The sequence below is a fragment of the Gracilinanus agilis genome, chromosome 5 (assembly GCF_016433145.1).
Source record: "Gracilinanus agilis isolate LMUSP501 chromosome 5, AgileGrace, whole genome shotgun sequence".
Classification (NCBI taxonomy): domain Eukaryota; kingdom Metazoa; phylum Chordata; class Mammalia; order Didelphimorphia; family Didelphidae; genus Gracilinanus; species Gracilinanus agilis.
In genome coordinates, this window is record NC_058134.1 from 79544711 (window position 1) to 79558322 (window position 13612).

Sequence of the window (13612 nt, forward strand, 5' to 3'; positions counted from 1 at the left end):
TCCTGCTTTGGATATGATAAAGTTGAGATGTCTAAGGGACATTCAATTTGAGATATCCAAGGGGCCATTGGTAATTGAAGATAAGAGCTTAGAAGAGAAACAGGAACTAATTTTCATTTTATAGAGATGATGACTAAATCCATGGGAACTGAGATCACCAAGTGAGAGAATATAAATGAATGAGAGAAAGGGGCCCAGGAAAGAATTTTGGGGGAAATCCTTGCTTCATGGCCACCAATCTTGATGAAGATCCAGAAAACTGAGAATGAATATTCATACAGGTAGGAGAAGAACCAGGAAACAGTAATACAGTAGGACCTCATTTTATGCAAACAACATGCTAATTCTGGTATACACAATAGGCAATCCCAAAAAAAGCAGAAAAAAGTATTTTTAAATCACATGCTAAATCCATGCCATTCCCTGAAGGAAGCAGTATAAAGTCTCCCAGCATTTCACCCAATTACACTCATTGTCACTCTGTGAAGCATTAATGTGAGTCATTATATTGTTTTAAACCAAAAATTAGCTCATGCATCAATACAGTACAGAGGTCTCAGTTGGAATAAGTACTGTCCTCACCAGAGCAATGTTTCTCTTTATTTCATTAACATTCTTTAGTTATTAATAATGACCTTGAAGTATAAGAGTAGTGATGCTGGGAGCTCTGATTACCCACAAGAAAAGCCCATGATTACGTGCAATTTTCAATTTACATGATGGGCTTTGAAACATATTGGTCAAGTAAAACAAGGTACTATTGTATCACCAAAAAAGGGAAAGAAAGTATCTAGAAGAAAAGTGTCAACGACTACAGAGACCTCAAGAAAAATTAGGATTATGGAAAAAAAGACCATTCAATTTGGCAATTATCAAATCATTAATAACTTTGGAGAGTGTATTTTTAATTGAATAATGAGGACAGAAGTTAGAACACAGAATGAAAGAGTGAAAAGAGATGAAGTGATTTTACTTTTTCAAGGATCTTAGCCATTAAAGGAAAGAGAAATCTAGGATGATAGCTATTGGGGATGGTCTGATCAACTGAAAGCTTTTTGAGGGTGAGGGAGACATGGGTATGCTTTTGGGAGCAGGGAAATAGCTAGTAGGTATCAAGAGATTAAAGATCAGTTAAAAGGTAATTGATAAAATGAGCTACCTTTTGGGTAAAAAAAAAAAGATTCAAAGTTTTGCTTTAGTAAGGAGAAAAGCCATCTCTTCATATGTGACAAGGAGAAGATAATGAGATAGGACATTTAAATGACATGAGATGAAGAAAAGAGAAAACTCCCAGCAAATTATCTCAATTTTTCTGGAAATATGAGAGGTGAGGTACTTAGTAAAAGGGATATGGAGACTATGAAGATATTTTGCCAACTTGAGGAAGATAGAAAAGTTTTGCTACAGTAATGAATAAAATAGTGATTTGATTAGGAACATGTTAAAAATGCTTTCCTCTGAGGAGGGTTCAGTTAAGAATACAACATGAATTTATAGTGGGTGCAATCAGTTGATTGTGGGATATTATCCAGCTCCATCTAAGCAGCATGTGATAAGGAGCAAAGGTCGTGGCTAGTGAAAGTAATACAATTTGGGGGTTTGGCAAGGGCATAATCAGTAATATCATATTCTTTACTCAAAATTATCATCCAATCTCCTAAATCTTTTTTTGTTTGTTTGTTTAAGATAAACACAATGTACTTGTGAAACTAATCTTTCAAACCAAAGTACATTCTTAAAATTTATCCCTAATCAATTTCATATTATTGAATTCAACTCAAGGTTCTAGCCAGTCAATATCTTATTTTTAATATAGATTCATTCGTATTTTATGTTAGTTATTGTTTTCAACTTTTTATGTATTAATTTATCATTTAAAAAGACATAATATAATATGTAACAAGAATATAACACATGTAATTTTATAAATATGTAATAAATTATAATAAATATGTTTATCCAAGAGAAACAAATTCTCACATTAGCTAGTTCCAAAAATCTTTCTCTCATTATTTTTTTCTCTCTCCCTTTACCCTCCCCCCTCTCCCCAAGAAAGCACATGATATGATATAGATTGTACATATATTTCTATAATGCATATATCCATATTTGTCATGTTCTAAGTCAAGACACATATTAATTACACTAGAAAAAATCATGGAGAATATAAAATTAAGAATGGTATGTTTCAGTCTGCATTCATACTCTGTCTTTTATGCCCATGGATATTTTTTTCTATCATAAGTCCCTTGAAGTATTCCAGGATCCTTGCCTTATTGATAATATTTGTCATTCACAGCTGATCATCAGACATTATTGTTGTATTAAATTTGATAAATATGCTTCCTCCTAGATGTTTTTTTCCAAATCATAGATAAAAATATGAAACAGCATAGGGCCAACCACAGATCCCTGGGATATACCAATAAAGACCTCTTTCTCAGCTGATATTGAACCATAAAGAACACTTTGGTAGATTTGTCATTTAGCAAGTTCAGAATCCATCTAATTTATTATTTTCTAGGCAAGAAAATCTCCATCTTTTCCACAAGAATGATGTATGAACTTTTATTAAGCAGCTTTTAAAAATCTAGCTTAAAAATATAGTATTCTTCTCTTTTACCTGTTACCTTGTCTGGCTTGAACTCTTTGTTGATTAAGTCATACTGATTCTTGACTATTTCCTTTTCTATATATTCACTAAACTTTATTTCTATAATGCTCTAATTATTAGCATAAACTGAATGAAATTAAGTTCACCGACATACAGATTCTTTTCCCTTTTTTAAAAATTTGGGCAAATTTTTCCCTGTAGTATTCACTCTTTACAGTCTTTCAAAGATCATTCTTCTTACAATCCCTACTGAGTGACACTTCCATGGAAGGCAATGAGAGACTACTGTTTTCTGTCCAGACTTACAGACTTATGTCTTCTCCTCTACCATGGGGCAGGAAGGTTTCTTAGGGTTTCACTGGACACATATTCCCAGAGAGAAGATCTCAAAATACCTCATCATGAGATCAACCATTTATATAATATCTTCACTTATTCTTAAATGGTAAATTTTCTCTGCCTCTCCTATATTTATCCCAAGAATTATGAAAACCTCATCCTACTGACATTCAAACACTATTTTTCATCCCCAACTGGCCATTCTGTTATTCCTATCTACCTCAGTCTTCTCCCCTTGATTCTTTATCTTCATTTATCCAACCTATCCAATCCATTATCAAATCTTATCATTTATGCCTCCATAACCTCTCCCAAATACATCCCCTTCTCTTTGCTCACATAACTATTACTATAGACCACACCTTCATTACCTCCCCATCTCAATTATTATAATAGCTTTCTAACTGATCAATCTGATTCAAATCTCTGCCTCCAACAATCCAGTCTCTACTTAGTTGCCAACGTGAATTTTTTCCCTAAAATTTAGTTCAGATTTATCTCACCTAGTCTAATCAAAGAACTCTAAAGAACTCTCTATTACCTCCAAGATCAAATATAAACATTTCTTGATAGCTTGACCTCTATCTTTCTAGTTTTATGTTTTGCTCTTCTTCAAATGCTCTACACTGCAGATACATTCTTCTAACTGATACTCTTTAAACACCACACTCATTGCATTTGTACCAGCTAGCACCCAAATCTAGTATGTTCAGCCCTCCCCCTCTGCCCCTTAGCTTTCCTAGTTTCCCTCAAGACTCAAACAAAATCCCACCTTCTTTCTCTTAGAAGCTTTTGTCAGTCCTCTCATTTAATTTTCCTCTTCTTCAATTCTGTTTATTATATCTTATATGAACACAATTATTTACATGATGATGCTTGGCTTTCATACTTGAAGAGGATAAAAGTAATACCACTCAGGTGATGTCACATGAATTGAATTAAATGAGACAGTTTCTCACAGTCCTAAACTTTACTGAAAAATCTGTGGTGTATGGTTGCAATGGAAAATTATTGCACTATAAGAAATGATAAATAGGATGAGTTCAAAAAAGCCTGGAAAGACTTTATGAACTGATGCAATGTCAAGTGAGAAAATTCAGGAAAACAGTGTGTACAGTAACAGAAATATTGTATGATGATCTAACTGTGAAGGACTAAACTATTATCAGCAAGACATGTTTCTAAGATAAACCCAAAGTAATGACAATAAATAACTAAAACCACTATCCACAGTCAACGAAGGAACTTTTGGAATCTAATTATAGCATTTCATCCTTCATTCTATTTCTTTCATGAGTTTTGTATTGTATATGTGATGTGTCTTCATTCATGACATGGATAATATGGAAATATATATAGCATGAAAGCGCTGATAAATTCTATAGCAGACTATTTACCACCTTGGGGAGGTAAGGATTTAATTTAAATCACCAAATGCAGAAAACAATTGTAAAAAATATTTCTGCATTTAAGTAAAAAATTAAATTCAATTAAAAAGAAAAGAAAGCAGTTCCCTAAAAAAGGAAATATAATTACTCAAACAAATTAATGAACTGACCAAAATTATGAATCTTCATTATAGGGACCTAGCTCAAATTGTACAATGTGAATAATGAAGTCAATGAAGTGGTCCTTTTATTCAAATTCAAACTATTTATTTCTGTTGACCTGGAACCAATGATCATTTTTACATCTAACTCAAAATAACTTCAGTCAGATGTGTCCATTTTACAGGATTCTTTGTTAGAATTTATTAGGGCCTATCTATATTAGATAACAGTGGACAAGTTCACTTAACCTCCTTGACTTTAGTTTCTCATCTGAAAAAGGAATTTCTTAGATTAAATGGTTTCTTATATCTTTTAGTTCTAAATCTATAATGCCATGCTGACATATCATAGTCATAATATTTTCCTATCACAGTTCCTCATCTATAAGGCCCTTGACCTTATAAAGGTTTTGGTTGTTAAAAATGGTGCTTCCTGATACATTAAAAACACAAATAGTCTCTATCTAAAACAAAAACATCCATCATCTATTTCTATGATCTCAACTCAGCCCCACCTAGACTGATGTGTTCTGGAAATTCAGATGAGTAGTTTAGCATCATATTGTTGCTATAATAAGCCTTCTATCCTCAGCCATAATTGATTCCTAATGAACTCATAGCCTCCCCAACAGATGATGTTATATTCTATCTCAGACTCTCACTATATCCCTGGAACTTCACTCTGCCATATTTTATTAGGAGATTCATCTCAATTTTTCCAGTAAATACACTAGACTCCATCCTGCTTGGATACATATTTCAATGGGAAAAAATGTCATAGCAACAGTGGGCCAGGAACTACAAAGCTTTATCAAACAGGCTGTGGTGGCATTTCAGATAATATGCTAGGGCTTATTTGAACTTAGATGCTTCAAAATACTAGAGCCTCAAAGCCTGGGAAAGATTTCTAATTCAATTTTCTAAAGCTCCAGATCATAAATATGTCCAATGAAAAGGGGCCAAGGCCAAGGAATCCTTCATTTTAAATGCCATATGAAAGTTATTCAAGATGTCTTTCCTTTGATATGGTTTACCACTTCTAAGGGATCAACTTCGTTTCCTGACTCTCAAAGATATATGACACAAGAGTGTCCATCTCGTGTTCCTCTTCCCATTTCCTGAATAGCAAACAAAAGCTATGTGGAGATATCTTGGTCACATGCCAGCATTATTTAAATACATGAGAGTTATCCATAGCAAAATTTTAATCTCAAAGGTAGTCAATCCTAGCTGACTTAAATGCTACCGGACTCCCTCTTTCCTGCTGTAAATTATTTTGAACCCAGAAGTGGTTGATGAAATGCGAGAGATTATTACAAAGAAATTACAATAGTTGTTTCCAATTTCCCCAACCCAGCCCCAAACACAGGCTCATTCCTCAAAACACAAACATCTTTTTTCAATGCCAATATTATTTCAGTGTGAAACATGGCATGGAGAATAGAGTTGGATTTCAGTAAAGAAAATTTGGACTAATGTCCTGCCATGGACTTATAATGGTTGTGTGGCACTGAATAGGGAACTTAACCACTCGGTGCCAACTCTTTTTGACCATCAAGAACAAAGCATTTTAGAACATTTATGCACTTGGGAGTTCCCTATATCAATGAAATAATAAATCCAGTCCCTTTTGCTATTCTTCCAATGATGCAGAATGGCTAAGAGTAGTGGGGCACTACAGTTTCTGATGGATTCCAGCTGAAGATCATCAAAAGAACAGCTCTGTATACTGCATATGATCAAGCAAAAATATATAACAAAAAGTAATTAGAGTTTCAGAGAGTAAGTAGCCATGATTGGGTTGTGAATACTCACCAATAAGATAACCAATTCATTTAATAGAGTAAATTCTTGATTAACGTTTAAGAAATGTCATTGTAGACCACCCAATGTATATTCTGCATAAAAAACATTTAATGTGACTATGAAAATTTTATAATATAATCTTTTGCCTCCTTAGTAAGGACAGCTATGTCTAGGAGGCTGGCTCATGACAAAGGCCTTCCACAAAGTTAAATACTTCTGGGAGAAAAAAAGCCAAGTATTACTTTCAATGACTCAACCATAACTAACAGTGAAATTCACATTGCAAAATCTCTAATGGGGATGGATGCTGATGGGGAGCCTATTAGGGAGGAAGTGGATCAGTCAGCCTGCCCATGAATTCCACTCATGTGGAAAGAACCCAAGAGGGTCAAGGTATGCAACACAGATCCCAGCTATGTCATTGTCCTCCTTTGTGTATGAAACATCAATTTGTTCAGCATGGTTTGTTTGCACCCACCCCTGTAGGACACCCAATTCACTGGCTCTAAATCTATTTCACCACATCTAATGTGCCATAGTTACTAAACCTCTTTCAGAAATCTCTAGGATGAAATGTTCCTTTTGAAGACCCAGGCCACCACAGAGATGTGTGCTAGGGCTCAGCTTTCTGAATAAGTTTGGGTTTACACAATGAACAGTTCAGTCTATTGACTCTAATTTTTAGTAATCTAGCCAAAAGATACATTAAACAAAACAAAGTTCCAAAATATATAACTTCTTTAAACTCACCTATCCCAACTTTTTTCATAGTCTACTGCATTTCAAAATTCAGCTTTCTTTTCCTACCTAAAATTTAGTGCTATTTTTAAAGGAAATAGTAGAAGTTAAAACATTCATTGATTTAAGCTTCTAAAATCTAACTGAGAATCATCCTAATAGGGTAACAAGAAGACTGGATTTGGGGAGTCAGAATCCCTCAGTTTAAATCCTGCCTCTGTCACCTTCTGCCTCTGAGACTGTGGGTCAGTCACTAAAGTGCTTAGCACAATGCATGCCACACAGTAAATGCTATGTAAATGTTAGCTTTTAGTATTACTATTATTATTCCTCACTCTCTGAGTCTCAATTCTATTTCATATGTAAAAAAGACAAACTGATACTTACAATATTACTAGCCTTACTTTTAAAGTCCTCTGTAGGAAGAAATTGATTGAATTAAATAACTTCTAAGTCTTCTTTTAGTTCCATTTTATGATTAATTTCTGAAAGAATCTTCCCCTTCCCTACTTAATCACCACTACCAAACACATACATATATATACATATATATATATGAATATGTATAATTTATATATTTTTGTTATCTAAGCAAACAAAAAATATTTGAAGATCTAAAGATATAAGATGGCACATCATGGGGAAAAATATTTTCTACATTCATGAGATTTGAGTTCTAGTTCTATTGATCTTGTAATTAACAAGTTGGGTGACAATTGGCAAGTCTTTTTATCTCATTAGGACTCAGGTTCCTGATCTGATGTATAAGGGTAATGGACTATATGAACTTGAAGGCCCTTTCCAAATAGCATTTCATGTCTCACAGTCAATTATAGAGGGGAAAAATGAGACAAATGTAGATTTTTAAATTAATATTCAATTTCTCCAAAGTATAATATTTATAAAGATTTATTAATATTTAACTAGAGAGCTAGGGAAAACAAGAATGTTCACCACTCAACTCACTTGGAAGAGAGAGCGAGAGGGTTACCCAAAACTTGTAATCAATCACACAAAAGACCCACTTAAACAGAAAGGAAAAGGGAAAAGAATTCTGGGTAATACAGAAAAGAAATCTGGGTAATGTAGTTTTAGAGGTTTGAGATTTTCCTACTATATACATGATAAGGCCCATGCCCCTCATGCTGTTGCTGTCTATAGTAAAGGAGAATTCTTAGGTTAGAATATTTCACATAGCTGGCAGTTAACTCTACAGGCATGCATTTCATAACTTGTGTGTTCCCTTCATTTCTATCAGCTCTCTAAATTACTCTATTTCTGCCTATTTCTCTGTCCCAAGATGGATATAATAAGTGCTATTCCCCAGATATTACTCTTCTGAGGAGAAAAGGATACAGGTACACTTGGTAGGTGTCAGATCAAGGTGTCCAAGCTTCCCAGAGGTAAATAAAGAATGTAAGGATATGAAATCATATATCTCCAAAATACTACATCCACATCTCTGCCTTTCTCATGTTCAACTCAATGAGATGCTATTTTTCTTCTATAGAATAATTAAGATGATTTTAAAATCACCAGTAACATTTTTTTCTTCAGGGTCACCCATTATAAATCCTGAATATGATCCCAAGCTATATGGGATGGAGTTGACTAGAGGTATCTAGAGATCTAGAGATCATCAGATCTCAAATTCCATTGACCAGTCTAACCCAGAAGCCACATTATGCCAAACAACCTACACCCCAAACTGGTATGCAATAACAAAGATATATTGATATGTCAGACATTTTTATACGATTTTCCTGGGGGTAAAAGACACATTTATAACAAAATTGGACAGAATTAAAACCTTGAAACATTTTATTTATATGAAAAGAATATAATGTATGATATAAGCTTCTTCACAATAGGAGCTGTTCTATTTCTTCCCTTGAATCCCCAATGTCTTGCATATATTTCAGTAAAGACATCTGACCTCAGACACTTACTGTCTTACCCTGGGCAAGACACTTCCTATCTGTTTGCCTCATTTTCTTAATCTATAAAATGAGAATAATTATAGCACCTACCTCCATAGGTTATTGTGAGAAGCAAATGAGAAAATGACTTTAAAAGGCTTAATGCAGTTCCTGACACATATGAAGCACTATATAAATGTTAACTAGCTTCATCCCCTTCATCATTATTATCATATCCTCTAATAACATGAATATAGAGAGTGGCCCACTTATCATGCTGGAAGCTTTTCTCTAAATCTCTTAATATCACATGGATATCAAAGGAACACAGAAACTATCTCCTCAAATATTCCTTAATTTTGTTATATGACTGTCCCAACTTTTCTGGCAGTCTTAAACTTATTTGATGACATCCTGTACACTATTTCTCATTCGCAATTCCTTATTTGTTATATTTTGAAATCTGATCCTTCCCTATAAAAACAGCATAATCAAATCTTATCTATAATGCTTGGCTAAAGAGAGGAAATAGAAAACAAACAACAAAATGTACATTCAGAGATCAAATTTTGAGGATACTATTAAGTGGAATAATTTTTATTCTCTTTCTAATAATGTCAGGAAAATTTTTATCCAAGATATCAAAAGAATCAGGTGCAGAGGGGGCAGAGAATCAAACAAATTGCTCTTGGAATGAATTCTTTTTTTTAATTTTTTTTATTTTAAACCCTTAACTTCTGTGTATTGACTTATAGGTGGAAGAGTGGTAAAGGTAGGCAATGGGGGTCAAGTGACTTGCCCAGGGTCACACAGCTGGGAAGTGTCTGAGGCCAGATTTGAACCTAGGACCTCCTGTCTCTAGGCCTGTCTCTCAATCCACTGAGCTACCCAGCTGCCCCCTTGGAATGAATTCTTAAACAGGGATCAACAAAGACCTGATCCCACCAGCCCTAGAGGTCCATGATTAGATTCAGGAGGTCTCAGACTTAGATGAGAGGAAAGATGACACCTTTATCTTTACTAACCTCTAGATGAAATTTAGCATTTCTTTTAATTATTTTAAAATTTTTATATTGAGGAGTGCATAGTTGTCATTAGATTGCAATGGGACTTTAAAAATGGATAATAACTAGCATTAGCCTTAGATGATTGAATTATACATCTATATGTTAAGATGCCCATGATGGAAGTCACTATGATAGCTATACACATAACATGTAACAAATTAACAGCTAGGTGGCACAATAGATAGAGTATGAGCCTTGCAATCAGGATGACTCATCTTCATGAATTCAAATCTGGACTCAGATACCTACTATGTGTGACCCTGGGTGAGTCACTATTTGTGTCAGATTTTCATCTGTCACATGAGCTAGACAAAGAAATGAGAAAACATTCCCAGTGTCTTTCCTAAGAAAACCCCAAATGAAATCAGGAAGAGTTGAATGAAACTGAACTAAATAAACAGTAACAAAAAACAAAAATTTCAAAACTGAAGATAAGAATGGAAAAATCAGAGTATTCAGAAAAAAAGTCTCCATCCCTATACTCTTATCTCCTTAGAGCAAACAACAATAAATACAATTGCCTCTGAGTAATTTTTTAGACACTATACCACAATCCGAAAGCAATTTTCAGAGCTCAAAAACCCCTGATATTCATATCATGTGACAACCATAGCCTATACTTACTTTATGAACACAAAATCATAAAAATTAAAAAAATAAAATAAGGTAGGTGATTTAATGGATAGGGTGCTGGGACTAGAGCCAAGAAAAACTGAGGCCACCATTCTCCACCTGACAAGTGGACAGAGGATATTATCAGGCAAATCTCAGATGTAAAAATTAATAGTATCTTTAATCATACAAAAAATGTTCCAAATCACTATTATTTAGAGAAATACAAATTAGAACTACTCTAAGGTACCATCCCACACTACTCGGACTGGCTAAAAAAGGAAAATTATAAATGTTGAATGGGATGTGGAAAAATTGAAACAATATGACATTGTGGGTGAAGCTGTGAAATGATACAAACATTCTAGAGTGCAATTTGGAAGGATAACCAGAGGAACAAAAAACTACTTGCCCTTTGACTCAACAATACCGTTGCTTGACCTGTTTTCAATATCAAAGATAGAGGATATTTCTACTTTTTGCATTAATTTCTTAATTAGTTTCCTAGAGAGGGCTATATAAGTGTTAGTCATTTCCATTATTGTTATGATTATTATTAAATTAAAATTAATGATGATTCTATTCATCATTGCATTTGTTATATGTCTCCTAGATACAATATAAAGAATGGTCATTGCCCTGAAGATGTTTGTTTCTTTTGTAGATTCCTAAAAATGTAGCGAATATAAGGATTCATGGAGTTCAATGTCATCATTTTGTAGATTAGAAAATTGAGAATCAAGAATGGTAACACACTTGCTGAACATTACAAGCCTTAGTAATATCAGAGCTAGGACTAGAACTCAGGTCTTTTGACTTCTAAAGATGATTTTTTATTTGTTCTGCCCAACTACATAATATCTATTCCTAAAGAACTGAAAAGGGGTACATTCTCAGCAAAATGCCGTCAAGACCAAAGTAGTATTGCCAATAAACGTGGAAGGATCACAAAGGAGGAAGGAATCAATGGAATTAGTTCATGAGTTAATTGGGGATGGGAAAAATTCTGGAATATCATTTCAGTTATATCTAATTTTAAAATTTTGGATCATGTGAAAACACCAGAAAAATTAAAAGGCTTAGGGGATTTTAAAAATAATGCATCTTGCAAAGAATTATAGGAACCAAATTTGAATTTGTCTTTGTATATATATATATATATATGTGTGTGTGTGTGTGTGTGTGTGTGTGTGTGTGTATACATAAAGAGAAATTTGAGAGGTAAATACACACATATACATGTGTATATAGTATATATGCATACACACACACACACACACACACACACACACACACAAATATATATATATATATATATATATATACTTGCAATGAGGGAACTTCCAGTGTGGAAACAATCCTTATGGCAGAGAAATATTAAGTTGAAACATTAAATGAAATATTAAATTCAAATTAAATTGGAATATTAAAAATGAAAAATTAAATTAAAATTTAAATATTAACTTCTTCATGGTCACTACTGTTATTGTTCAATCATTCAGTTGTGTCTGATTCTTCATGAGCCCATGAACCATAGCATACCAATACTGTCCATGGAGTTTTCTTTTCTTTTCTTTTCTTTTTAAACATTCATTAATATTCGTTTTTAACATGGTTACATGATTCATGCTCCTACTTTCCCCTTCACCCCCCGCGCCCCCCCCACCCATGGCCAACGCACATTTCCACTGGTTTTATCATGTGTCATTGATCAAGACCTATTTCCAAATTGTTGATAGTTGCATTGGTGTGGTAGTTTCAAGTCTACATCCCCAATCATGTCCACCTCAACCCATGCGTTCAAGCAGTTGTTTTTCTTATATGTTTACTCTCCTGCAGTCCTTTCTCTGAATGTGGATAGCATTCTTTACCATAAATACCTCAGAGCTGTCCTGTGTCATTGCATTGCTGCAAGTACAGAAGTCCATTACATTCTATTTTACCACAGTATATCAGTCTCTGTGTACAATGTTCTTCTGGCTCTGCTCCTTTCGCTCTGCATCAAATCCTGGAGGTCTTTCCAGTTCACCTGGAACTCCTCCAGTTTATTATTCCTTTGAATGCAATAGTATTCCATCACCAGCATATACAACAATTTGTTCAGCCATTCCCCAATTGAAGGGCATACCTTCATTTTCCAATTTTTTGCCACCACAAAAAGTGCAGCTATAAATATTTTCGTACAAGTCTGTTTATTTATGGTCTCTTTGGGGTACAAACCCAACAATGGTATGGCTTGATCAAAGGGCAGGCATTTTTTTATAGCCCTTTGAGCATAGTTCCAAATTGCCAGCCAGAATGGTTGGATCAGTTCACAACTCCACCAGCAATGCATGAATGTCCCAATTTTGCCATATCCCCTCCAGCATTCATTACTCTCCCCTTCTTTCATTTTAGCCAATCTGCTAGGTGTGAGGTGATACCTCAGAGTTGTTTTGATTTGCATTTCTCTAATTATTAGAGATTTAGAACACTTTCTCATGTGCTTATTGATACTTTTGATTTCTTTACCTGAAAATTGCCTATTCATGTCTCTTGCCCAGCTTGTAGAAATAATCAACAACTTTAGCAAAGTTGCAGGATACAAAATAAATGCACATAAATCATCAGCATTTCTATACATTTCTAACACATTAGAGCAGCAAGAGGTAGAAAGAGAAACACTATTTAAAATCACCCTAGACATTATAAAATACTTGGGAATCTATCTACCAAAACAAATACAGCAATTATATGAAAACAACTACAAAACACTTTACAAACAAATAAAACTGGATCTAAACAATTGGAAAGCCATTGATTGCTCATGGGTAGGACAAGATAACATAATAAAAATGACCATTCTACCCAAATTAATTTACCTATTTAGCGCCATACCTATCAAGCTACCAAAAAACTTCTTTACTGAATTAGAAAAAACTATAACAAATTTCATTTGGAATAACAAAAGATCAAGAATATCAAGGGA